This window comes from Ischnura elegans, chromosome 6, assembly GCF_921293095.1.
Source record: "Ischnura elegans chromosome 6, ioIscEleg1.1, whole genome shotgun sequence".
NCBI classification, from domain to species: domain Eukaryota; kingdom Metazoa; phylum Arthropoda; class Insecta; order Odonata; family Coenagrionidae; genus Ischnura; species Ischnura elegans.
The window spans coordinates 99,159,984-99,187,576 of NC_060251.1; the positions used below are offsets into that span (position 1 = coordinate 99,159,984).

The 27,593-nt window shown below is 37.8% G+C and overlaps 1 long non-coding RNA gene and 1 other non-coding gene across 2 annotated transcripts in view; one reads left to right on the forward strand and one right to left on the reverse strand.

Moving 5' to 3' along the window:
- Positions 1–27,593, reverse strand: part of LOC124161248 — a 356,365-nt gene that overhangs the window by 38,306 nt on the left and 290,466 nt on the right. Inside the window, exon 5 of the long non-coding RNA XR_006865351.1 lies at positions 8,445–8,490. This is a non-coding gene — a long non-coding RNA (uncharacterized LOC124161248). The remainder of the gene's footprint in view (positions 1–8,444; positions 8,491–27,593) is intronic.
- Positions 703–817, forward strand: Trnal-caa. Its single transcript has 2 exons — positions 703–740; positions 772–817. It is a non-coding gene; the product is annotated as a tRNA-Leu (tRNA).

Genomic DNA, 27,593 nt, shown 5'->3' on the forward strand with positions numbered 1-27,593 from the left:
GGTAAGACCTGAGGTGTTGGGGATGTGGTTATGGAGAAGGTGAAATGTATGGGGAGGAGGAGAAACGACGAAGTGTATGGTGGATGAGGAGAGGCAACTTCTACAAAATTCGCATGAAACAGAAGGCTAGGATGGACCGATTACTGAGAGGAGAGTGGATGTTGAAAACAATGTTAAGGGGTAAAATATTGGGTAAATGAGGGAGAGGAAGGAATAAAATAGGATTTTTTTTTAGATAGAATGAAAGGAAGTAGGCTTTACAGTGAATTGAAGAGGGAAGTGCCTGAAGGGAGGGCAGACTGGCAGAACATTTCATAATGCTCCATGGAAACCTACCTCAATCCGTGAAATACTTTAAAAATTACTATAGTATTGCCCTCTCGTAGTATTAATAGTAGTCGCTATATCCAAACCCTCTGTCTACACCGTATCTCTTACGTAAATTTTCGCTAATCACTTCGTGCACTTCGTCATTCCTCTTCCTATAAGATAATATTAGTGGTTAGGTGAAGGAAAAGAATAGGATTTTAAAGAAGTAATGGAATAGACCTGACTGGGATTCGAAGAGGAAAAAGGAATAAAAATGCACTAGGAACAATGCGTGGTTACATACACAGCAACCACTAAGAGATTAGGTTATTTCACGTGGCCATATGTAAGCCCAGAGTAATACTGTGAATGGGTACGAAATATTACCTATATGTCAGGATGGCCGAGCGGTCTAAGGCGCCAGACTCAAGATATTCTTGCCCGCCAAACGGGTCTTGTGAATTCTGGTCCTCGTAAGAGGGCGTGGGTTCGAATCCCACTTCTGACAATCTTTTTTTTCGCATGAGATAATTAAAAAATCTTTATAACAAAGGATATCGCAACGCAATCAATGTTGCGGGATCGGCAACTTAGCCAGTAATTAGGGGATTGTTTTCTAGTCCTTGTAAGAGGGTGTGGGTTCGAATACCTAACAACACTTTTTGATCCTATAGAAATATATTTTTTTAAGATGCACTTCTCAAATATGCAACTCGAAAAAAATCCCACAGAAATTTATTCGAAATTAAACCAAGAATTTCTCTCTACACTTAGGTTCAGTACAAAAATACTACTCCGCCAAAATATTTTGTAAATACTATTTTTATAATTTTAAATAATTTTATCACTTGTTTGAACCAAAAAATATGAAGATATATCTAGTTAATATTCAACTCGATTCAACCCAATCGAAAACACTCTTATTTACGGTCCTCTGACAAGTGAAGACAAAAACAACGGAATAGTACATGCATGTTTTTGTGTTTATAATAGCTTCACACCACATAATTTCTTCCTCATTTCATAATTTTCTTGGCCTTGAAATATAGCGCTATATCAATGTAACATTCTTCGTTTCATTCGAAAACACTTACATTCACAATGCATCATGCTGTATAGGATAAAATGCATGGAAAAGCACAAGGTTTTTCTCGTGATTGTGTCGTAGACTATCCTGATGTTTACTAGTCTCGAGCGTAGACTCTTATGCTCAATTCGCACATATTAGCTCTCAAACTGCGCTTCAAAGATCTCCAGCTAGGAGATTACACCAATGAAAGGGGCGATGTAATTAGAAAGGTCGAATCATTCCTCACGGGTCGACGCTATGGGCAACGTGTCGTCATCACGCCAAGCGAGAGAGAATCATTAATGCTCCCGCAAGAAATAACCCGATCAACCCCTGAGGATAGGGAACAATCAACACTAGAATAGATCCTTGCGTAAGCTCCTTCAGAACGATAGGCCATAAAAGATATCCCTTGTAGCGTCAGAATTATTAATTTTTATTGTAATTACAACGTGTAATGCCCTTATTCACCGCAAATCTTGTGAAAAGTATTCGGTCACAATTTACATTGCATCTACACCTAAATTTACTTACTGCGCGATAATAATAAGAACACGTTGGGGCGATTTGACTTCTGACTTCCACCTAGCCTTTAATTAAGTCCATCGTTGCTAGGGGGCAAAAGGAAACCTAAACATACTCACTCGGAAAAATATCTCCCTTATTTTATCGTTTCTAGCAAACCTGGAATTATAGTGAGGTCCAACGATGATGTTCTCCGCGTCGCTCTGAAAGATATTCGTTCCTAAAGAAGTATAAGTGTCGAGCGCCTCCCAGTATGTATGTATGTATTTCATGTAAAAGCTACCTAACGTTCACTGTTCGCTCACAGCAGTTTTTTTTGGCGAACCAAGCTGCTTGTGTTGCGTTTGTATTTCAAAAAGCTCAAGGATTTGATCTTTCTCCGAGTATAACCGTTAAAAATCTCAAGCAGTATGGAATCAGACTACCTCTTTTAATTCCACAGATGCAGCAATCAAATCTCCTCATCATCAACACTCTCTCAGCAACCAAAAACAACAAATTTCAAACACTCAAATAAAATTCGACACGTTAACACAAAACACAAACAGTGCATTAATAATAAACTAAAACAGAAGTTACACCCCATTCAAAAGTTCTATCGTTCAGGCTATTAAAAGATGAGAGCATTACTATACGCCTCATCAGAGAAGCAAATTTGAGGCATCCTTCTGGTGAAAATACATTGACAGGGAACATTTTGGGAATCATTTGTCAATTCACGTCTCCAACGCCTCCAATCTTTTATGTTCCTTTTTCCGAAGCGTCCATGTTTCGGTAAACAATATCCCTATAACCCAGATCACGAATATATCACAAAATAGGATCCTCAAGTCGGCCTATAAATGTGTTGTCACTTGTCACCCACCGCGCATTTGAATGGGTTTACTAAAGTCGACACTCGCGTCGCTAATGGACAAATTGATCGGAGTTTCACGGGGAAATAAGGTATAATTAAGGGGTTTTAACCAAAATTCATAGACATGATGATGTGATCTATCAAATTCATTACTTTTTAATGCTAATTCCTCGCAATGGCAAACATTACACTGCAAAATATTGGAAAAAAGTGGATCGCATTGCACTCATCACCGTGCCGCAGACATTTTTGAAAACCGGTTAAAATGCGACCAAAGTGGCGACAGATATCAACCTTCTATGGGATGGAATTGAGCCTCCTATGTACAGTCCCCTTGATCCAGATGATATAATTTCACAGCTTTTTCTCCACACAACTACAAGACATTACTTCCTAATCACATTGTAAACAGGGCATGCTCACAGATTTTCACGTCGCTAACCTATTTGAATTACCTGTCGCATGCTCTGATGGCAAGTTACGACTCTTTTTTTCCTCGAAAAAGATAACTTCAGAAGGTCAACGGTTACCTTGACGTGCAAAAAAGAAAAAGATTTCACATAAATGTACCAATTATTTTCGCTGATTATAGGTCGTGTTTGCACGATTGCCGCTATCTCATTTATGGCTTCTGAGTTCAAATCTTAGATAACCAACTAAGATAATCTCAAAGCAACAATGATAACACTTTAGAAAATGTCAAACAAGGTATTATGGTCAGTAAGATATCGAATATAATTACGTACCCGTGTGGTTAGAAGTAAATCACAGTCAAGGATCAATAGATACCTCATTTGAAGCCGATTTTCCAAATATCTCTACTAGCACTCCATGACCTACCGCTCTGATACAGAATAAGGAAAAAAATCACCTTGCATTTAAAATCTAACTCAAGATAGGAGAGATTTCGGCACTTCAACCTAAACTTCACATAATCAGACGGTGATCTGTTAAACCAAGGCAGATTTCCATCAAATATTGTTGGAACTCTGCATACCTATTTTTCTTTGGGCTACATCACCTTCGAACATGCAACTGTGGTACATCCGTATAGAAACGCGATAGGAAGAAATAAGGGTCCGAGTTCAAATACTGGCCATGGCTTACATTTTCCAGAGACTGCCCAGTCTCCACTCGGGTGTTTTGCGAAGGGCACTCCAAGAACAGCACTCCGACAGTCGTATGGGACGTAAAGCCGTGATCATCCTGGTCCCTTTAGTTAAGAGCAGGCTAATACCGACGCCGGGTTTCTCTCCCTCCTTTTTTTTGCCCTTCCCTATGTCGAAAAAGCGACGGTCGCCTCCTTCAAGTACCATACTATAGAGGGACTGGTGCAAATGTGGAAGCATGTTGGTAATGTGGAAGCATAGCCTTTAGGGCTTGGGAGGTACCGTAGGCTTGCGGTGACCGCATCGATTTCTTGGTCTGCTTCTTTAGGAAGCCTGTAGGAGCGGTGACAGTCAACTCATGGTTTATTGTCTATTAAATACTTGTTCCAAGTCTCTCTTCGCTCGTAAAACTTTTTAGGTAAGTTTCTAAGTTCAATTTAATCACCTAGTCCACCAAGCTATTTCTTAATGCTATATAAGTTATTGTTAAGCATAAAACATGCCAAAATCTGGTGTAATTATGTAATCTACTAGCTGGAAAATGCAGCATAGTTTTAGCTTCATAGTTCAATATGCCGATCCTGGTAATGTGGAAGCACAACACTGTGGTAAATGTGGAAACGTTTCCACATTTCCCTCTCCTAAATGTGTTCTGTCTACTACATCACCTTTTCGCCAGTTTCAGAAGCCGATGAAGATTATTGGCCCCAAGCCCAAGTGTAAATGGGAAAATTGGGATGTCCAATATATGATAAAAGCGATTGTTTCCATAAGAGAAAAGAATAACATACTTTGTGCTCCAGTAGTGAAAATGAGAACAACATTTGTAACTTTTGCAAGCGAACATTTTATTGAAAATTGCTATTTTTAAGCCTTTGCGTTGATTTCTCAATGAATAATAAGTAGATGATATGATACTTCACTTGAAGAAGGACCTGATGAAGAAGGATTTGGTTCTTTTCCGGCGAATGCTGTTGATGAAGTCTTCACGGGAAATCAGCCGGGTAAGGATGGACTTTGCTGCCGACGTTTCAATGGCGTTCTCTGCCATCGTCTTCAGGGCGAATGATATTTCACTTTTCTACACTTACAATTAGTATGATAGCCAGAATACAAAAGTTTCCACATTCCCATCACATTTTGAAAATCTAATCAAAGTGTCAATTCACTATTATTTTTACGAAGTAAACGATAAATTTAACATAAAAACCAAAAGCGGTAATTAAGTGTATTATTTGTGAGTTTTATTTCCATTAATTTTCAAAAATTCCACTGGAAAACAAGCTAGTTATAACATAATTCAAAACAGGGTTTCCACTTTTGCACCACTCCCTCTACCAGAAAAGTAAACGCAACAGGGGAACAGCGAATCATGGAATGGAACAGCCGACCTTCAAACTGATCATTCGACCTTAGGATGCACCCGATCGTAGGAAAAGAGAAAAAAAAAACAACAGAAAACGGAAGGGACGCATTAACCGTTATCACGAAAACTCGAAGGGAGAGAAAAAATGTATCGGCGGAATGCAGAATGCAGTTATATAGACTATTCGAAATATTAGACGACGAGGTGAGCATCGGCCATTGGGATGTGAGGCACCGTTAAATTATAACGCCCCATCGGGCAAGGAGGGAGTTAGCAGCCGCATCTCTTCTGCCCGTGCCAAAAGTATAGAGACCCGAGTTTGAACGCTTATAAAAACCATACTCTTTTAGATATTTTCATGCTTTCGGAACGATTACTTTTCTTGTTAAAATGCGCGTTGATTAATACGGCTGAAAAATTTTCCCTCCACTCGATAGATATAGATATTAATGCAATAAACTAAAGAAGTACCGGTTTATTTAAGACTCTCAAAGTACACCTAAACTTTAAACATTGGCCTACGTTAAACGCGCATTAATAAATTTACAAAAGTTATTTATGTTATTGAGAAAGGCTCTGTTAGCGCTAATCTCAACTTTCATGCATCTTCCACAATTAGAACAACTGTTATTGTATTTTTTAATGAAATAACATTCTCTAAGAAACGGTTGGCGGTACTAGGTGAATTTTGACATTGCTGTAATTGGCAAGTCTTCCGTACCTATGTACATACGTTATCAATTGTTTACAATATTGCGTTAGTTTTATAAAATTTTATTAACTCGCTTTGTTGTTTTTCATATTGTCCGAGTCAAATCTTGCAACTCAATTTTAACCCGCTCTCCCATTAGCTATCAAGCTAAAATATTCAGAATAACTCAGAACTAGATGACAATGCAATAGTTCAACACTTTTATTATGATTTTAACTATACTGCGATTGTTATCCAGACTTTAAAATTAAATACAATAGTTCAAAAAATGGTCAACAAAGTCCGATGACGTCGCTGCTATCGTCATAAAAGCGATAGTCATGGCAACAAATTTGTTGACGCCAAAGTTTATTGAAATATTTATTGAACAAAAATTTACTTGTATTCCTTTCATTTCGCGATAAAAAAGTTTTTTATCGTGAAAATTAATATTTTTTTATTATTAGATATAAAAGCTCAAACTCGAGTCTCTACACTTTTGGTAAGGACAGAAGATGTTCTGCTCCCTCCGATCTTTCTCTCTGCTGGCTTGGCGCTCAATGGAAACGTAACCAAGGCGGCTCCCCTCTCCTTGAATACGGCCTTCCCCACCCTTCGCCCCAAGGCATCCGAGGAAGGACCCGTTAAGTCCGCAGCCGGCCCGTGAGAAGAGAATTTTACGGAGACCGAATTCAGGCTGGTGCACAAGCCCCGGACGAGATTCAATCACAACAACCAGCCTGCACCTGAGGACGCGGGATGGGCTCGTTCGATGGATCGATTCATCGATACGAAGCCATGCAAGGTGTTTTTAAAAAAATTACGAGAATTTTAGTTTATCGAAAAAAAATATTTAGGTACCTGGACAATGAAGGAATAAACTTTGTAGTTTCACTTAATATATTTTAAAAGCACGACTTGGGTAACGTTACACGGTTACTTCTTCAGGTGACGAAACCATGTTATGAAACCCAGGTTGTGATTTTGAAATACTTATTTATTTTAGTTATATTTTTATTTATTTAGTATCTTTTCTTTTTATTTAGTTATATAGTAGTTTAAATACCTATTTATTAGTGAATATACCAAGGTTAATCTTTCATTTTCCGTAATGGAAAGGTTTCAAAAAGTTAAGGCTGAAATGAAAAAAGATCGGATGCTTTCCCGGCGTATGCTGGTAGTGAAGGCGATTCGAGTTCTCCACCGGGTAATCACCTTCATGGCTGCCGACGTTTCGGGGTAGGAGTCGTACTCCATCTTCAGAGCTGAGTGAAGCCCTGAGGATGGAGTACGACTCGTGCCCCGAAACGTCGGCAGCCATGAAGGAGATTACCCGGTGGAGAACTCCAATAGCCTTCATTAAGGCTGAAATCATCAGTTATAAATATTTTATTTATTCTTCTGCATTAACGTAGTCGCCTTAGAAATAATTACGGCGAAATAGTAGACTTAGAAACAATTACCTCAACAGAGCAAAGACAAGCATAAGCATTAAAATGGCTCTCTACCCTTTGATTAACCGAGTCCGCCATGATTCTTCACATTTTCTGAAAAATTACGGGCTCCAAGTATTTCTCATACTGTGCGAGGTACGTTCAGAAAATAACGGGAATTTTAGTTTTTTGAAAAAAACATAATTTATTCGTCAGCATTATTGTTGTTGTCTTCAAAATAGTCCCTATTAGATAAGATGCACTTGTGACAGCACTTCTTCCAATCCTCGAAACACTTCTCAATCTTTGGGATAACCCTTAGCTCCGTTCAATTATTTGCCAATCGTAGATAAATCAATATCTCCTGATTGCGATATATCATTACCATCGACTCCCACAGCGATCAAAATTGAGTTGCTTCGACTTTGCTAACTGGTAGAATCGAGATCTCAATCGATTCGTGCTGTCTTCGCAGAACTTCGCAAACGCTGTCAACACGCACGAGTAGAGCTTTAAAAGTCAACTACAACAGCAGTAAATACGACAAACAAAGCCAGCCTTAAGTCTTTTTTACACGTCGGAGTTGAGATATACAGCAGTCGAGCATTACGTTCGACTCGCAAGTGTGGACAGTGACTACGAATTACTACGATGAGAGTACAAATCGACTAAGAACGTGATCAACCAGCGAAGATTAAGTACCACAAATATTTTGGCAGACGGAATTCACAGCTATGGATTTATCAGAAGCGGCAAACTGTGATTGAACTATGCAATCCAATAATAAAGTTACGGTTGGCCTTTCTGTAATTTATTGCTTATGATGGGATATTGTCCAGAAAAAATTTAATTTCTCACAAAAAAGAGGACATGAAAATATTTTCCTTTCGCAGCCCTCATTTCATTTACATACCTACATATGGCATCAAAAAAGCATTCTGGATACCAAAACGGATCAGTTCGAATTTTTTTACTGACCTAAATAAGTGTGGTACTAGTTCCGTTTAAAATATAGTGCGTTTTGATGCAATGAAGTAGGAAATGCACTGGAAAATATTGCAATCAATAAATAAAGCTGGTACTCACTTATTGCAGTACGAGGTTCAGAAAGATCCGTGATCCCGGATGTGTCCTGAAATAAAAAAAATATAGATTTAAAGAAGGCTGCAAAATGAAAACGTTTGAACAGGCAACATCAATGAGAAAATTGGAAATCATGAGAAAAATCTTAACACAACATGTGTCATTGATGAAGACAATTTTCACTATCTACATACATCGGGTAACAAGGAAGCAATTAATCAATGGGAAAAAATTATAATTCTATAGAATTAAGTCAGCTGCTGCAGCATTAAGGAAATTAAAGTAATAAATCTTCTGGGAAAATTGCAGGTCATAATGATGCCGATGATTACATGCCGTGCATGTTGGACAATGAGTACTAGCTTTGCATGACTGGGTTCAAGTTCACAAGGGAAAAATGTACAACAAAATATGTATGCATGTTGCTTGGATAAAACGGCCGAAATAATTACCTACGCGGAAAAATATAACTTCTTCTCAGAGAGAATTTATTTCATGCTAACAAAATATCTCCCAAGCATTGAAAGCACAAGAGCTTTAAAATAATTATTGTTGTAGTGAAAAAGGAGTGTTGTAACATTCATTAAAAACGCGAGTAAAACATGAATTTAAAGATAACCGTCGGGCTTGCGTAGCTATATATTACCTCATACCAGAAAACGAGAACGCAGAAAACCAAAGAATTATAACCAGTACTTGGGCCAAGAAATTCGTAAAGTGCCTAACCTAACATGAATCAAAGATGCCACGGAAATTAAATACGGGAGAAGTAACAATGAGATATTCTTACTAGTAAGAGCAAGTTCTGTGGAATCAAATTTATTCTTCTCCGTACTAAAAGAGACACATCAGACAAAAGGGTAGGTTATACCTCCACCTGTTCCTTACTTCTACCGGGGGATGATAAAACTTCGCCCTGACAAGGGCAAGGATAGATACCCTCGAATTCAGGGCCCAACAAAGAGAGTTATTATTTCACAAAAGTCGCTGAAAATTCGCCTCTATAATGCATTTTACTAACAGTTATATTATTATGTAAAAGTGCATTCCTTCAATTTGAGACAGCATTAGGTGTTTTGAGCTCTTTCTTACATCTATTTGCTTCTTTTGGGTAAGAACGTAAGAGTTTCTTTCGGTGGAGAGATGCGTCAATCCAATCTTAGGATTGTTAAACAATGATGATGATGGTTAGGAATTATAGTTTCACCAATAGCAGAAGTTCGCCATCATCAGATGAGATAGGGCAAGGATCTTCAATCCACAGCCAACGGGCCGCATGCGGCCAAAGAATATATTGTAACACGCCACACAATATGAAATATGTATCGACAACCTCGTTGAAAATAAACAATGTCAAAATTCGCATTGATTGATTGAAAATTTTAGCCAATAAAGATCATTGCATTTTTGAAATTATAGATGTATATTCTCATTGATGGATTGAAATTTTTCGGCAATAAAGATTACTACAATTTGAAATTATATTTTATTTTATTAATGCAGTGGTAAAGTGGCATGGAGCATTGCGTCCCTCCGAACCATGTGAAATCGATTTTTGGGCCTTGCATTAAAAAAGGCTGAAGATCCCTCAGATAGAGTATTACAGTCACATACGGGTCTTAGGACAACTTCCTTCACATCGGCCCCGAGGCGAGGAGAAATGACGAGAATTCCTACGTCTTCGGAGTAATGATCCCAGGGACTGATGATGCACGTGCTTCCTTCCGCTGAATTCATTTTAATCTTCTCACACTATACAGACTTCCTTACAACTCCACGCGTTCACGTGACTTAGGGCACAGGTAACGCGCACTGCGGCCGTGAAGGCGTGAAAAAAATGAAGGGGAGGGAAGCGAGCGAGACACCCAATTTATCTCCCACCGGCGCACGTACGTGTAGCCGGCAGAGATGTCACCACGGAAAGATAAGGGAAAGATGACACCGAAAGATTTACGTCACCTTCTGGGAAGAGCAGAGAAACCCGAGGATTTCCTCACACAAATACACACACTGACGCTGAGTAGGTGGCAAACACGTTGTCGAGCCGATTTGATCACAAAAAAAATAGCATTCAGATGCCCAAAGATCGAACTTATTTGCAATACGTTAGAGGCATTTTTCAACAAAACTGTGGGCAATCTTCACAAAACATTATACATCAATGCGTACATTTTTCAATATCGGAAAGCATGCTTAAATTTCTCATTTTTAATGCATTTTAATTTCATATCATTTTAATTAATCCTTCATTTTAATGCATAAAAATAACTAAATTATTTGATTTCGGTCCCTCATGAATAAACAAATACGTCCTAATAAAAATTAGCGCCTTTGAATGAAATTAATGTATCTGGAACTGCCTTTCGTCCAGCGCGCGTGGAATTAAACTTTTCGCTTTTGATTACTAAATTATAACGGCTACACTAATGTGTCGAATACTCGAACGAACTATGGAGTAGATAAAAAGTAAAAAATTAATTTAAGAATTGTATCCATTATAAGTAAAATTCACCAAAGATGTATATCGCTAACAGTACTTCGATTACTTTATACCACATTTAGTCTGAACAAGACATAATTCTATCTAAAAGCTGACTCATTTGTGAATGGAAAAATGCATTATATATACGGAGTACAGCTCCCTAATCGATCAGAGTACACAGTCAAAGTTGTTTCGTACGTTTTACATTTCGAACTCACTGCGATTTTTCATCAAGCCAGTCTTTCCATAGGAATGGGAGGCGGTGACAGACGTTTTTTAAATGTATTCTAGCACCTTAGGAATGTTACATGGATCATTTTGCTTAAAATAAAAAATACTTTTAAAAGATGTATCGGTTATCGTACAAAATAATTATTAAAAAAATAATTGCAAGCAGTAGTTACATCACTTTAAATTCGTAACATCACAATTGAAGGGGTGCATATGCAGAGGAGGATGGGGCGAGAATCCTATATCCTGACGCGTCACGCCGTTACACGCATTGCACCTTGTTCACGCACGAGTGATCACGGTAATGTGGGCCCGTTTTGATGTGAAATGCTCACCGGCGACGCATATGAGGAAATTCACGCCTCGTATGTTATGTTACAAACATTAGTCGTGAACCGAAGCGCGATGTGATTAAACCACGGCCACACGTCTGCAACTCAATGCATCATTGATTTCCTCCCGATGGATCCCATAGCGATGAACACAAATCCATCGTGCATCGTGCTCCCATACATACCTCGTTCAACTTCGCGAAATTTAAACTTGGGGTATCCTCAACACTTAATCACTCAGTCGAAAGGAGGATTCTCCAGTGAGAGATACTGGCTGAGATGTAAATCTGCCAGGATGCGCAAACATTCCAAGTTTGCCCCGCCGAAATTTATTGCTCAAGGAAAACTTTGGATGCAATCTAAATACAGAAAACGTCCAGTTCTCGCTTTAAAAAAACTCTCAAAAGACAAGGAGTCGCCTAAAAATATATTTTCTCTTTTTCAAGCTATACTTAACCCTTTATAACCCAATGTTGCTTCTAAGCAACATCAAAAATGTTTAAGCTTTCAGCTGTATTCAAGAAATAGCTAAAATACCGATTATTTAGTAGTATAAATTTTATTGATGAAATAGTTAGCTGCCAGGATAATTATCATTGAGTGTAAAATTTTCATGTTTTCAAAATGAAAAGTCTTGAAATTTTATTTCTCCCAGAATCAGTTCTGGGTTATAAAGGGTTAGCATGCTGAGCTTCCTCCACGGCCAACAATGACCAATATTAATGAAACAACGATGAATCGCCAAAGAAAACAATGATGGAAAAGTAAAGTGCCGAAAACTTAGGTCAAAATTATTTGCTCAAGGAACTCATTGGATTCAATCTAAATACAAACATGAAAATGTCCAGTTCTAGCTTTTTTGAAAAATCTCTAAACAGAGGAGAGTCACCTAAAACCATATTCTCTCCTTTTCGAGGTGCATATAACATAATCCGACCTCCTAAACGTCCAGCATTGGGGCATGATATTGAAACCACGATACATCGCTAAAGAAAACAAATGATGGAAGAACAAAGTGCCGAAAAATCATCCCAAAATTTATTGTTCAAAGATAACTTTATGTAATCTTTGCCGACCTCCGCGGCGGCGGGGTAAAGTCCTCGTCGGCCAAACAAGAGGTTGCGGGTTCGTGTCCCGCCTGGATAGGCTACCTACATCAAGGCCGTGACTGTTCGTGCGCGAGTAATTGTTGAAACTGCTGAAAACACGAATGTAAAAGGTCAAAGTGCGGTTTTTGGAGGTAAGTGAATAAAATAAAATAAATACAAAAAATGTCATTCTCGCTTTAACAAAAAACCTCAATAGTGATAAGTGGCTTAAAACTATATTTTCATATTTTCGCCTCTTTCAGCTACATTTAGTACCTGTTCCATAAAATAGTACCTACCTGTTAGCATAAAATTAATGATTTACTTTGCAATGGTGGAGAGTATATTGAGATATGGGATCACTGTCTGGGGTATGGCGTCAAATACTCTGTTAAACACAATTGTAAATAACCAAAAGAGAAAATTGAAGTTAATTGATACAGATGGTTTGAACTATTTTTGTAATTCTGACCTAAAATCACTGTGTACTAAATATAATATATTAACTGTGTATAAAATGCTGAATTGGCTCATTATTATAGAGAACTATTTCAAAAATGAGCACAAAATTAAATGTGATAATACACATTCCATGGACAAACGCAACAGTCCTTTGTTGAAAACTCATCTTTATAATAACAAGTACGGTAAAAGGTTGCTGAAGTATGTTGTACCTCATACCTATAATTGTATGCCAAAGGCTTTATGTAATCTCAAGTCTTTGGCCGACATTAAAAGAAAAGTGAATGATTGGTTAATAAGTGATGTTGTAAACTTGTAATTTCTTTATTTTAATCTGAAATGTGCAAAATATATTAAATTATCATAGTTTTGTTTAAAATTACCTAAAGTTGAAGTTGAAACTTTTAATATAAATGCTATGCTCTCAATGTGCCACATGTTGTACTGAATAACTGGAACCTTCTGACAAGCCATATGGCTTCGAAGGACCAAGTTTGTAAATGCAAATAAAGGCAATTATTATTATTTGACATAATCCGACTCCCTGAATGACCAACACTAGCCCATTCTTATGAAACCACACTAGATCGATAAAGAAAAAACCTACAGGAAAATAAAGCGACTACCGTATAATTCAATACATAGGCCGCTTCCCGATTTTTTTTAGTCCCAAATAAATCAGGGATTTCTGTAGAAAACATTTAATAACAACCAGTTTGAGTGCACCCTCTGACAGAATAAAAAGAAACTAAAAGTCGGTATGAGAGGGCCTTTTACTGTGCCATTAGTGTGTATGATAATGCACGCACTTTCAGTAACATCGCCTGACCGAATACCATAGAGACCTTCACCAGTGCTGTTGATTAATATTTTTGAATGTAATTTTATGATTTTTTGAAACCTTCATTTCCACTGCAAACGGCTACTGCTAACGGTATTATGTATTATAATTATTATTGACAGTATTTTATCGATTAAGGTAGAAGCATAGGGTGCCTAAGAAGAAGTATTCTAGCCGTCGCCTCTCCCTTCATGGAATATTATACTTTAAAAGTAACAAAAATCAACATGTATATATGTCAATTGAGTGGGTCAGAAGCCAAGGGGTACAAGTGATTTCTGTTTTCCAAACAGAGTTAGTTAAAGAAATCAGGTAAATAAAACATAGGAAATCAATGACATATTTAGTAGTGCATTTTATATTCCACTCGATATCAGAACAGAGTCTTACCCGTACCCCTTGGCAACTCCTTCATATTACGCTTAAATAATTACGATTTTAAGTCGCACCACGTGTATAATTACTTGCACTCTGAAGATCCAGCACGCTGGTTGACCTTCACGTGATACCAGCAAGATATTAAAAAAAAAATATCTTCTATCTTGAACTTGATCTTTAGTCACGTGAAACGGGTGTAAAAACAAGACTTTCCACTTTGATGCATGGTATAAGAATATTTTTCTCCGCTCCAGCCTCAGAATACTAATAATTAAATTGAATATCCTTTCGATATGAATTGATCCTTATTTTTAACTCTGTGAATGGATTGCAATTATAAAGAAAAGAAAGATCAGGAAGAGAAACGTCCCGAGAAACGAGAAAAATGTGAAGATCAATCTTAGTCTATTTTATAGAATAAACAATCATTTTTCTTCTCTAGAGTGATTTAGGGATTTTCTGATGCACCTAACTCTGCAAAGAATACCTGTTACTAGCCTTCATTATGCCATTCCTTGGGCCCTTTTGAGACTGGTATCAGATCTGAGAACGTTATACTAGATACATACATGATGTGCTCCATTACAATCCTTCCAATTAACGAATGTAATTTTGCAATAGGCTAGTTTCCTATTTTTTATTGCCTAAATCGAAAGATTATTACTACTGGAGTACGTATTTCACGCTTTCAGATTTTTAAATGACGATATCTATTTTTCGTGACTCAATTAAAAATGAAAATTTTCAAGCGCGCGATAATGCGACGGCTAAGTATGAATGCTGGGAAAAGCCCGTGCGACGTCACTCCTGTCCCGTCTGTCGCTGTGAGAGGCCACCTTGGTGCGAGGCTATGAGCACCGCTACGATGCAGGCATCTAGCAGGTAGCGCTTGACTTAAATAAAGATTATTAATACCCCATCAAACGACGGAAATTTTCGACCATAGGCAATTTTAATCGGTGATTATTTAATTTAATCGGTGAGCTCTGTGCCTCATGCATGCATTGGCAATCTCAGACGATGTAAAACTTCCGTCTACTCGTATAGAAACTAGGTCCTTCTGAAGTCACGTGGAGAGGCATCGCATGGGCGCCTATCTGGCCTTTATTCACCTGAATGAGGTTAAAATTGACCATTAACCCTAAATAACCCAATTTTGCTTCTAAGCAACATCAAAAATGTATAAATTTTCAGCCCTTTTTAGGGAATATCAAAACTACACATTATTTTGTTTTGTAATTTTTTATGAAGCAATATTTAGCTACTATGATAAACATGATTTGATGGAAAATTTTCATTTTTCCAAAATTAAAAATCTTGAAATTTCATTTTTCCCTGAAGTAGCTCTGGGTTAGAAAGGATTAACATTCGTATGAACTGGGATTTCTAAAACCAAATAATTAGTATATTATGGATACACTGACGGTGGGTAACGAATCGCAATGAATTCCTCTCGCTTTCTTTGATGAAGGAAACTACCCTATTCACGCAACGCTATTAGGACCCCGACTATTAGGACAACGACGCTGTTTTCCATCAGAGCTGTGGGACACGAGTTGTGAAATCCTTCGGGATGACGATCGCGCTGCACCTTGTGTCGCATGCGTTCACGCTCACGGCACGCGCGGAAGTATGGTGTTGCGAAACTAAACTGCTCTGGCGACGAAACTGGAGGAGAGAGATTGATAAAAAAACAGGGAGAATAAGAAGAAGAAGAATCAGAACGAGCGAAGAGTCGGCAAAAAGCTGGAAGAGAGAGAGAGAGCGCTGTCTTTAATTGAAGGCAATCACGCCGGAACAGCGCACCAGACATCGCGAGGAACAGGAACGGAAGGGTAAGCGAAGGTCGCCCGCCCGTCGTCAGCAGAAAGATATGTTCTCTCTCCTTGCAAGGAACGAGAAATATATTATCCAGCGGTATCGATCCTGCTCGAGGAGTTAGCGGGACAGAAAAAAAGCAGACAGCCCTGAACATACAGGTTTCAATGATGTCGGAGTGATAGGCTATTAGATGATGGAATCCTCTTGCATGTTTACCGTGGGTAGAAAAAAACTTTAACTTTCTTTCTCCGTTTCAGTCGACAGGTTAACACTCATTACGTCGTCGATACTCGTTCCTCAACCTATTAGCAGAGCAGTATCCCATTGCGCATACATAGTATTGTTTTTTTCTCATTAGCGTAGAGTGTGGGGGATTTACCTGAAGGCGGATTAATGGGGGAATAATATCCTATGTCCCTCGACAATCCTAGGCAAATAGAAAACAAAGGTTACCAAAAACTTCCGTTTTTTTAAACTCATGTGATGGGCGCTGACCGTAAGTCAGTCTTAACCTTGATGACGATGAGGGAGTTCCTCGTCGAAACGTTGGCCTTAAACAGCTTTACCCGGTGTCAAACCCTAGAAGATTTTATCAATAGTATTCGCCGCGAAAGTTTAAGATCTTTTGTTTAGAAATGGGCTGAGGAAACGATTCATCAGGTTCTACATATGGATCACGTTTCTCTACGGAAGCAAGGCTTTGGCGTTTAAAGCAGCAGAGAGGTCGAGAGTGGAAGCACTCGAAATGTGGTGCTACCGAAGAATTATTGAGATAAAATGGATCGACCGTGTAAGCAACGAGGAAGTGCTAAGAAGAGTGGGAGAAAAGAGAAGTATTTTAAATACCTTAAGCAGAAGACAGGACAACTTAGTTGGCCACATTGTGAGGCACGATGATCTGATGAAGAGAATCGTACAAGGGCAAGTGGCAGGGAAGAAGGGCAAGGGACGGCCCCGAATGAGTCACATAGGACAGGTTAGAAAGAATGTAAAAGAGAAGAAATACGTAGTTATGAAAAGGTTTGCGGATAGGAGAGAGAGAAATGGAGAGCTGCGTTAAACCAATCTTAGGTTTGTTGACTAATGATGATGATGGGCTGATCCCCAAAAAAGAACAAATCCAATCCATTACAGGGTTTTAGAAGACAGAATACCGATAATTGGATTTCTAATTGTAAGTAGCGGCCTCAATAATAAGGTGATTTTTTCGTTTCAATGCAAATATAACAGGAGTAGGTATGTTTTCGAGCTAATGCAAAAACTAATAACAAAATCCACTTAAAAATAAAATTAGGGATGAACGTGTGCAATACTCTGCTCACCATGGTAACCACCAACAATAGAGAAACAAAACACAAACGCAAAGTTCTCTCCCTCCAATGGCGGGCAAAGGAGGGCATTGCAAGCATCTTGGCGCCAACAGGAGTAAGAAGAAATTTATCAAATCATTCACTGGGTGTGAAATATTCCAGCAGCTTCGACTCTGTTGTTGCAGTTCGCGGAATGAAAAAAAATCAGACAGCCTGAACAAACAGGTTTCCATGACGCCGGAGCAATAGCTATCCGATGGAATCCTCCTCTTGCATGTTTACAGGAAGGAGGAAAAAAAACTAAACTTTCCCCATTTCGGTCAACAGGTTAACACCCATTACGTCCTCCATACTCGTAATTCAACCCACTGCTCGCTCTCCTATTGCACGCATATAGCCGTGTTTTTTGTCCACTTGCGTAGGTAGCTAAGAGAGACTTCGACAGAGGTGGATTAAAAGGAGGGGTTGAAGGGGTGACCGCCCCCTTTTCCCCATCGACAATTACGGGAAAACAGAAAATGGTAATCAACAACTTCGTTTCCTGATACAAGAGGTAGGCACTGAACAAGACCTTGGCGATAAGGGTTTCAAGACCATATATCTTTGTGTGAGTAAGGTTTTCTCGGGTCAAACGCGTCGAACCTAGAAACATTGGAAAAATTGGACACTTTCACCTGGCTGGAAACCCGAGAAAGCCTTATCCAGTCTATTCGTCCGGAAAGAACCAGTTATTTTTTCACCATATCCTTGTGATTAAACCCCGCGAACCCCGAACAAAAGAACACATTTACCTGTTAGACGACAACAAAAAATTATAGCTGTGGCGTAACTACGGGGGTGCGGAGGGGACGAGGGGAATAGAACCCCCACAGAACCCTAAAAATATTTGTAACTATATTTTTTATTTTATTTTTTTTTCATTTTATTTTCAAACAACCGGATACAGCTCTTATTGGCCATTTTACACCGGGGTGTTCAACAAATGTAACAAGTAAACATACAGAAACAACCATGCCCTGGACCGGGGAAAACTACCCAGGCGGGACTCGAACCCGCGACCTCTTGTATGGCAAGCGAGAACGTTACCCCGCCGTCACCGGGGCCGGCGAAATTGAGAAATTTGAAATGAAGAAATTAAAAGTCTTATTTTTAATCTGACCTCTCTTAGATACTTAATTAAATTTGGTACTTAGTTCATTTCAATTACTAACGAATTACAGGCTCTAAATAACACATCCAATATCAAGCAAATTCACACGTATTATTTCCCGGCATAGCATGACATTCAATCTAATCTCCCACCCCCAAAGCCAAGTCCTTGTTACGCCGCTGAGTTACATGCACAATAGTGGAACTTACAGTAAGAAAGAGGGTGCGGGCATTATCTTTCGACGACAGTTTTTCCTGCTGAGAGAATATTAAGCTTAAGAGAGGCAAACAATTTGTTCGCGGGACAAAGTTGTGTGAATTCAACGCTGTGTATGCTTACAACTATTTCAGAGATCCAGTCTCACAGCATAAATCATTTTTAAATGGTTTAGCGTCAGCCCAGAGTCACCCGTGGAATTGGTTTGATATTCGTTTGTTTCCTTCTGGTGCCGCGGCGCAGCGGATGTGTTTCGCCGTCTGTCACGCTGAGAACGGACGCCCTCTTGAAACAATGGACACTAATTCCTCGTCCTCGCCTCCTCAAGATTGTTTTCTGCGAAGGAGGGGCGCGTCAACAGACGAAGGGTTGAGCGAAGGCTGGCCCCATTTGACCTCGCGCTGGCAATTTGACTGAAAAGAGGTCACTGGGTGTCGCGTGCTGTTATCCCCCCCTCTCCAAAAGACCCGAAGTACATGGAAGCAGTACTTACCATAGTCATACCCGGGAATTAGATAATTTGGCCGTTGGAAAGTCAGCCAAACGACGAAGACCTCAGATACCGGTAGGATTGAGTGAGGTGAGGCACTTTACGAAAGAAATAGAGCGGCTTTTGTTTTCATCGGATGATTGGGTCAATATCTGTAAAGTTTCCATTGATTAAAAAATAATAATGGGATGAGTCATTATTAAATCACTCATCCGATTATTATTTTTAGTGTATCTCCTTACACCTTCAACATTCCTGAAGGAAATAAAAATAATAGTTCTAAATGTTAATAGCCGGTTTAAAAGAACATTTTACATCTCATAGGTTAAAACAAATTATTGTTCCAATACGCCAATTCGAAGGATTTGTGTACTATATAACAAAAATTTCAACGATCTAGACTTGTATCAAAAGAAATACTGCTTTGCAAAAGATGTTAAGAATATGTTTCGAGACTGTGATAGTATTTAGTTAATATTTTTCAGCATTTGTTATCATGATTTTTGTGGCTGTGACCAATTTATTTTAAAATTTTTTGTAGTTATATTCCTGTATTGTTCGCCCTATAATTATGTATATGTTGGGCGAACATTAGACATAATAAATAAATAAATAAATTCCCAACTTTCTATGACTTTGTATGCTATTCTAAGGCCATGCACATGAAGAAATGTATCATAGTGACGGTAGTATTTGTTTACTTTACAATCAGAAAATGGCTTTGCAGAAAATGCGTACTTTCAAATACCAAACTTCGTCGCGCTAGAGTAAAGAAAGCATAACAACGTTATTTTCGATTTCCTTGCTATTGTCTGAAATTCCCTTGACATTACGATGAGGGTACATTCTTGAAGATAGGTGATACATATTAGTTCGATGTTCAAGAGCTTGGATTTAGTTGGCATACAGCAGCCACATTCTATGCAAGAAAATAAGAGGCACAAATCAATTTGCTTGGGGAACTTCTTTAGAATTATAGGACCTTCCGAAGTACGATGTGGCAATCTGTTAATCGGAAAAGAATGAAAAAGCACAAAAAATCCAGAAAAATGTGGACCAATCAGGAGGTACCTCGGATGACTAAAGCATAATATACAAAATTGGGATTGATTCTCACTGGAGGCATTGAAGAAGAAGTTTGTAAAAAAAAACAGTATTGAACCGTCAGCAGTTACGAAGGCGTTCACACAGCATTAAGATGGAATATACTTCACAAATAGTATTCTCAAAGGAAAGAAACTATACAAACTATATTATATCAATGAAATCATATCAGAACACCTTGGCAAAGAAACATGTTTCAACGCAATGTGAGAAGCTAGCCAAGAAAACACATTATATGAGCTTCGCTACTTGATGGCAGGAATTCAACCTTTCATGACAAGGAAATCATTGCCAGAGAAAAACCTGCACAACCACAATACAAGCACACAGACACGTAGGTGATTTACTACAACATTATTCACTCTCGTAATCGATTTTATCGCCATTGCCATCAAGCTTTACCACCATAACTAATAGAATATGAATAATAGAATCTTCTTGGAACAGGGGTAGCCTCTTGACAATAAATTGAATCAAAACGACACAAAAAATTCTCCGTTTAATAGCCTTGATTAAGTCTTATACGTCCCAGTGGATAAAGGTATTAATAGGACAATAATAGGGATGTGCGAGTAGTACTTTTTGACTTCGAGTCGAGCTGAAAACTTCTCGCTAGTACTGAGCCGAGTATGGTAACTTCTGGACCAGGCAATACAACAATGAATACTCCAACATATTCTCATTTTTCCAATCCCCTAGTTACTTTTCCATTCTCAATGCTTACCTTGATGTCCATGGAAAAGATAATGAGTGACGTTTCCAGAAATTGTGTCAGAATTAGGAGATGAATGTAAATGAATGTGTCTTAAACAGGTGCATTAGCACAGTTGAAATGAGTTGACCTTTACTAATATGTCGACAATTTAATTAATACATGTATCCAAATTGCCAGGAAAAGACCTGAGTTTAGGCATTTGAACAATTGTGATAAAGATTGTACTAGTAAATGAATCATGTAATATTTGATACTTTTCAAAATCTCATGCAGAAAAACCAATTGTTCTACATGCACAGGCTGCAGGTTTTGACGTCTCCATACCTCATTATTACTGCCGGTCGAAAATTGTCTTTCGCTACACACTTGTAGGTATGGCAGGCCAAAATTGCAAGATTTGAGAACCTTGGATTTTTTAAATTATTCAACGATTTTATTCTAATCTTTACTTTTCAAGGACGAAGCGAGCGAACAATAGAACTTAGCTTCAGCTTTCTAGACAAAAAATTATTTTTTCTTTATTTCTCACTTCGTTTACTCAACCTGAGCAACTCGTGTTTTGTAATTTTTGAAGTAAAGTAAATGCAACAAAAAAAGAAAGAAAAGACACATCAGGCGCACGTAGCACTCAAAATAGCTAAAAGATGGCACCACTTTTGACGTCAAACGCCAGGAAAACCGGCATTGTCCGCTAAAACCTGTTAGTTAAACATTTTTTCATTGAAATATTAACTATTTTTATGTATTCTCTCAGCGTTTGAGCAAAGGAATTAGGGTAAAGTATAAAAAACGACTTATCGGCTTAAAAAATATTATTGCATGAGTGCTAGTATGTAATGATAATAATGATTTTTTTCTGTCGGCAGATTTCTGAACTTCCTGCCCTCAACAGCTCTGTAACCGAAACTACTCGACTCGACATTCGAAATGATACTCGAAGAACTGAGGTCGAGTACCAACTACTCGGCTCGCTAGAAATAGACATCCCTAAAAAATAATAACTTAATAATTTTGAGGGAAAAACACCTTTTCTTCGCCGGACAGTAACCTTTACAAAGAATGGTAAAAAAGGAACGATATTTGTCCCTCAATCATGCACAGTGAAAAAAGAGATACCTAAATGAAAAGTATAAAGGCCCTGCTTCTAATATGCAAGCACGCCACTAAGCTTAGAAATAAATGGAGAGATACAATGTAACAAAGACAGTATTATAGGTCAAGGGAGGAAGAAAGAAATTAAATGTCACGGAAGATTCCAATGAGGAATAAAAACCCACAGGATGAGACGGAAAAAAATATATGTACTCCGTTGATAAAAGGAGGGAACGTGGGAAGTATAACACGGGCAATGGAAAGGACTCAGGCGACAGAGAAAACGGTGTATAGGGTGAACGGTAATAAGTAATAACACAGTGGAGATCAGAGCTGAATATCAACAATGGGATAGGAGATAATTGAGAATAAACATACTACTATAGTTCTCCATCCAGTAACTGTATTACTCGATATTTTTCATAATATTTTATCGGAAAATAAATATCACACTTGAAAAAAATAATCCGCCATTCAATGGTTGACATTCGTCATCAGATTTTATCTTGCATAACAAAGGACTTGTGCGTTGATCTTAGTGAATACTTTCAAAACTGAACTGTTAGAATTGAAGACAATTTTATTTTGTAAAATATTTCAATTATATTGTCTACAGTAAGATAATATGTTTTTCAGTAAGCTATTGCAGAAAATGTATGCCGTTCATGGCAATTGCACACCTAAAATCGACAACATTAAGCTTGTATTGGATTTTAAGAGCTAAAGCATTTCGGCCACTAGAGCAACCAAACATAATAAATACAATTTGACGTATGCTAAAATATCAACGCTACGCTTTCACTTGCAAGCACGCATTGAACGGAATTACCACAGTACTTAATGTTAGGTACAGAACAGAAACATTCCAATCCATTTAACAATCCCAGACATTACTGAATTCTCTGCCATTTTACAAATTCCTCTTCCATATTACAAATATCCGCCATGTTATCCAACAATGACGGTAGACTCGGATCAGAGTCCTCTAGTTTGCTCTCTCAACACTACTCTCTCAACATGTCGTTATTATATGGCAATATAGAGGAATCTGACTCGGATAGCTCCCTACTGCCATCTGACGCCCAGCTTAAAAATAAATAAAACTAAAAGAAAACTAAAAAGAAACTAAAAAAAAATAAAAGCGCAAGGAGCTTGGTGGGGCTGGAAGTAATTAAGGAAAGGTAAGAGAATAGATTGTGTTTTCCGGATGGTCTCAGGTGACGGCTGCGGAGGCACCCGGTCGCCTCGAGGTCTTGATTCCGGGTGAGAGCGGGGCCTTATCGACCGACGGCAGCGGACGCTGAGCAAGGGATGATGGAACTATAGGGCAAGCGGAGGATAAAGAAAGAAAGTAAGAAAGAAGATACGAGAGGGATGGAAACGGAGGGAGGGAGGGAAGGGGGGTTGGGAGATAAGAGAGAAGGAAGCCAGGTGGGAGGCGGCAGTGGCTGCCGAAAAGAGCGATGACTTTGGGCTGATTGATTTTTCAACTGTCCCGGCTAAGCCGCCCGCCGCCGCCTGGGACCCGGCGTCTTATCCACCAGGATTCCCGCCTCATCCGCGAAGGGAATTGGCGGTGCGATAAAAAGACATATGTACAGGTGCGCTACCCGAATTACGAACAGGATACGTTCCGAGTACTTGGTCGCAATTCGGAAATGACATGTATGAAGAGATATTCTTTAATATATGCTACAAAAATCCATATTTTTGCTCAATATTTTATCGGGAAATCAATTTTTACGACGATCATACTTAAAACGCATCACTCGCCATTCAACGATTAATATTCACTATCATATCTCATTTGATATAGTTGTCAGTATCCATTACCAGTAATGAATAGCCTTTAGGGCAAAATCTAGCCAAAAGCCTACATAGAGGCATAACGATTAGATAATGAAATAATAATCTATTTAATATCCCAAATTTTCTATGTGAACCATAATTAATAACCCACCATCATTATTCCCCATTATATGACACAATGGGGTAAAAACCGTTAGGATATCCAATAAATAGTTTACAATCATACATAGATTATGATTTCAATATGATTTCACATTTGAACTTAAAAAAAACTTTCATAAAGAGCTATATAAAAATGAATGTATTATGTATGGGGATTCTATGTTAACAAAGCTACTCCTATTTCATTGAATATGGTATAAAAAACGTTTAATAAATCAATTATTACCCGTAGTCATGATAATAAGAACATCGTTGAGTTATATTGACTTAATGAAGAAATAATTTTTGAACATTATTATATGAATACATTTATTTAAAGCAACAGTTTATAAATTAATGTTATACTTTTTAAATTATTGACATGTGATAATTAATGTGGAAAAGATTAGATACAATTTTTGCGAGAGAGAGCTGAAGATATAAGATTCATACTAATCTCAACGGAAGGAGGGCCTGGAACTTTATGAACACGTACACATACCAGAGTAAATGTTGAATAAAGGGTCATGAGTCATAACAGTTGTAGAAACGTGGAAGTTGGCGGAGATGGACGAAGAGTAATATGCACGACGAAGAGCTCAAAAAGGCCGGAAAAAAGAATGAAGGGGACAAGGAGAAAACACTTCATGTGGTTGAGGGGAGTATCGGAAAGCGAGAGGACGCTGACGTCAGTCACAAAACGAAGAATGCCTAGGTAGCCGGGAAGATACACTTTAAGAAAGGGATGAAGATTGATGAGACGCAAGTTGACCTAAAAAAAAAACTTCCATCAAGAGCCATAGAAAAATGAAAGTATTATGCTTGGGGGTTCCATGTTAACAAAGCTACTCCTATTTCATTGAATATGGGTATTAAAAACTTTTAATCAAATAATTATCTACCATAGTTAATGATATAAAGAACATCGCTGAATAACATTGACTTATTGAAGAAATACTTTTGAACATTATTATGTAGTGACTATATTTATTTCAAGCAAAAGTTTATTATTTAATATTATTATGTGAAGGATAAAAATTACGTGGAGAGTCCATTTCCGATAAAAATACTTAACGATTGCGATTTAAGCTAATATGGTTGTCGATTTATTTTTATATTGAACTGTTGAGGTGTATGTGATTAAAAAAACATTTAGAGATGTTTCGGAAATTTACCATTTTCATGATTCATTATGTGAAAAGATAAGAGGTACATTAAAATACAAAAGTGGTAGAGTGTTAAAAATTAATTTTACACAAAAAATATCCAATGAAACATCTCAACAAAGAAATTTCAAATTTTAAAAACAAATTGAGGAAATCGACATGACACAGGGGCGCAGCTAGAAATTAAGGCTAGGGGGGGATTTAGAACCCACCCCCAATTGTAGTATGGAATACCCACCAAATGCGGCGGCCCTCCCCAGAAAAATTTTAACATAAATGTTCAAAATGTATGTTTTACGGCTTTCTGAGGGATATTTGATCAACCCTTACACTCATCTATAAGAAGTATAAATCCAATTAAGTAAAATGGATTTAACTTAAACATTTCTCTAAGCTCTTGGGAGAAGGGAGTGTTTTTATACCCAAAAACCCCCACTCGCTGCGTCACTGATATGACATACCTTTTATTTAATGATTCAGTTTCTTCGACGATAGTTGCAATTTTGCATTATAATATGTATACTTTTATAACCTCCGCTGATAAAATCAAACATTTAACTTCATTAGCTCATATTTAAAGAAAAGCAAGAGTTCAAGAACAAAGAAATGCTTTGTCAATTTGTTTGATTTTAAATTACGCTAAGTCCGTAGAATAATTAGAAGCCACACCAAAGAAATAACACATTCTATTCATGATATGCAGTAAAAAAAATGCCTGGATGATACATTATGTGCCATTAATGTGCATTGCTTAAGAAAAAAAATAAATAAAACGCATTCCATCCAAAGAGACACAATAATTGACTGAAAACTTTCAATTTTGCCGGAGACAAGGTCGGATTATCTTATTATTTATCCATAACACATAACAGTCGCTTTGAAGTACAACACTATAGTACCGATAGCTATTCTAACGGTTGAGGAGGGTTAATATGGAGTATTTTGCGAAACATCTTCCGTTTACCTCAGTCCCAAATTATCTTCCCTCTTCAATACCCAGTGATTCGCTATCATCCTGACAGTAAGTAAATTCTCTTCTCCCCTTTATTTAACTTTCCTATCAGTCATCTCTCTCACGCGGTTTTCAGCATCATCCGTTTAGTACTCGCTCCAAAAAGATCTTCTGTCTCCTCAGTACTTCATCAAGGAGTTCCCTCTCTCTTTACCATCGAGATGCCCTGGATTTCCACGTCCCTCCGTCCACCTCACCTACTCCAACTTCAAGGTAGGTAATTGAGTCTTCGCGAAAACGTACGTCGACCATTAAATTACACTGATTGATTGACCCTCTCTCTCTGAGTGGAGAGCCACCGCCTAAGTAGAGAAGACCACTTCAGCACAAACGAAGGACTCTTTAAGACCAGGGATGCTGAATCAGTACCTATCAAGACTGCGAGATCAAAAGCTTTCTGAAGCCCATACAACTTATCGTATGGTATGTTAAAGAATTCATTCCTAGCTTAAAAACAAATGAATTAAATTTCACTAGAAATTTTCCACAAAGCTTAAATTTCATGTCCGATCTCATTAAATTTTGATTATTCATAGACCAAAATGAATAATTAAAAATGTATTGAGACCGATCGTGAAGTTAAATTAATTCTGTCAAATTTTCATTCATTTTATTTTATTAGTACATTATAATTCCACGATATTAAGCAATAAAAGCAATCAAATTAACAGCTCTAAATATTACATTTGAGATTCTTTGATGCAATTAATCGCATAGACTGCAGACTATTCATTTTGAAAGCAACATATTTCCCAGTCGCTAGAGAAACTGACAACTGTAATATCTCTTCGAATCATACATTTCGACTTCAGTTATTGCAATGATTTGCCAGCAACACATACAATTGTATAATCATGATAAAATGTTTCATTTTTTCACGACTCTCGCACTACGTCGCGTCTGATACCGTAATGAAGCCCAATGGTAACTGCTACCAGCAACTTATGACGCATAGCAGGCTATAGCCAGAAGAATAAGGGTATAGAATGAAAAAAATATAACAATACATTATGATTAAAAAACATATTAAATTCCCCTCGTCGATCAAATAATAACAACCCTCAATAAAGGAAACCTATTCATCCGCTGAGTGATAGCGGCGGCCTATTTTTGTGGGGATACTTTTTCCCTGTAGTACCTAGTACGGCTGGTACAAAATAAATTTATAAAATTGTAAACGTGACGTATAAAATTATAAAATAACTGAATGAAACTGTAAAATAACTGTATCAATAAGTAGCAATGAAAAGGTAACTCGAATTATACTGAAAACTGTAAGCAGTTACTTTTTAAAATTATAACCGGTATTCAT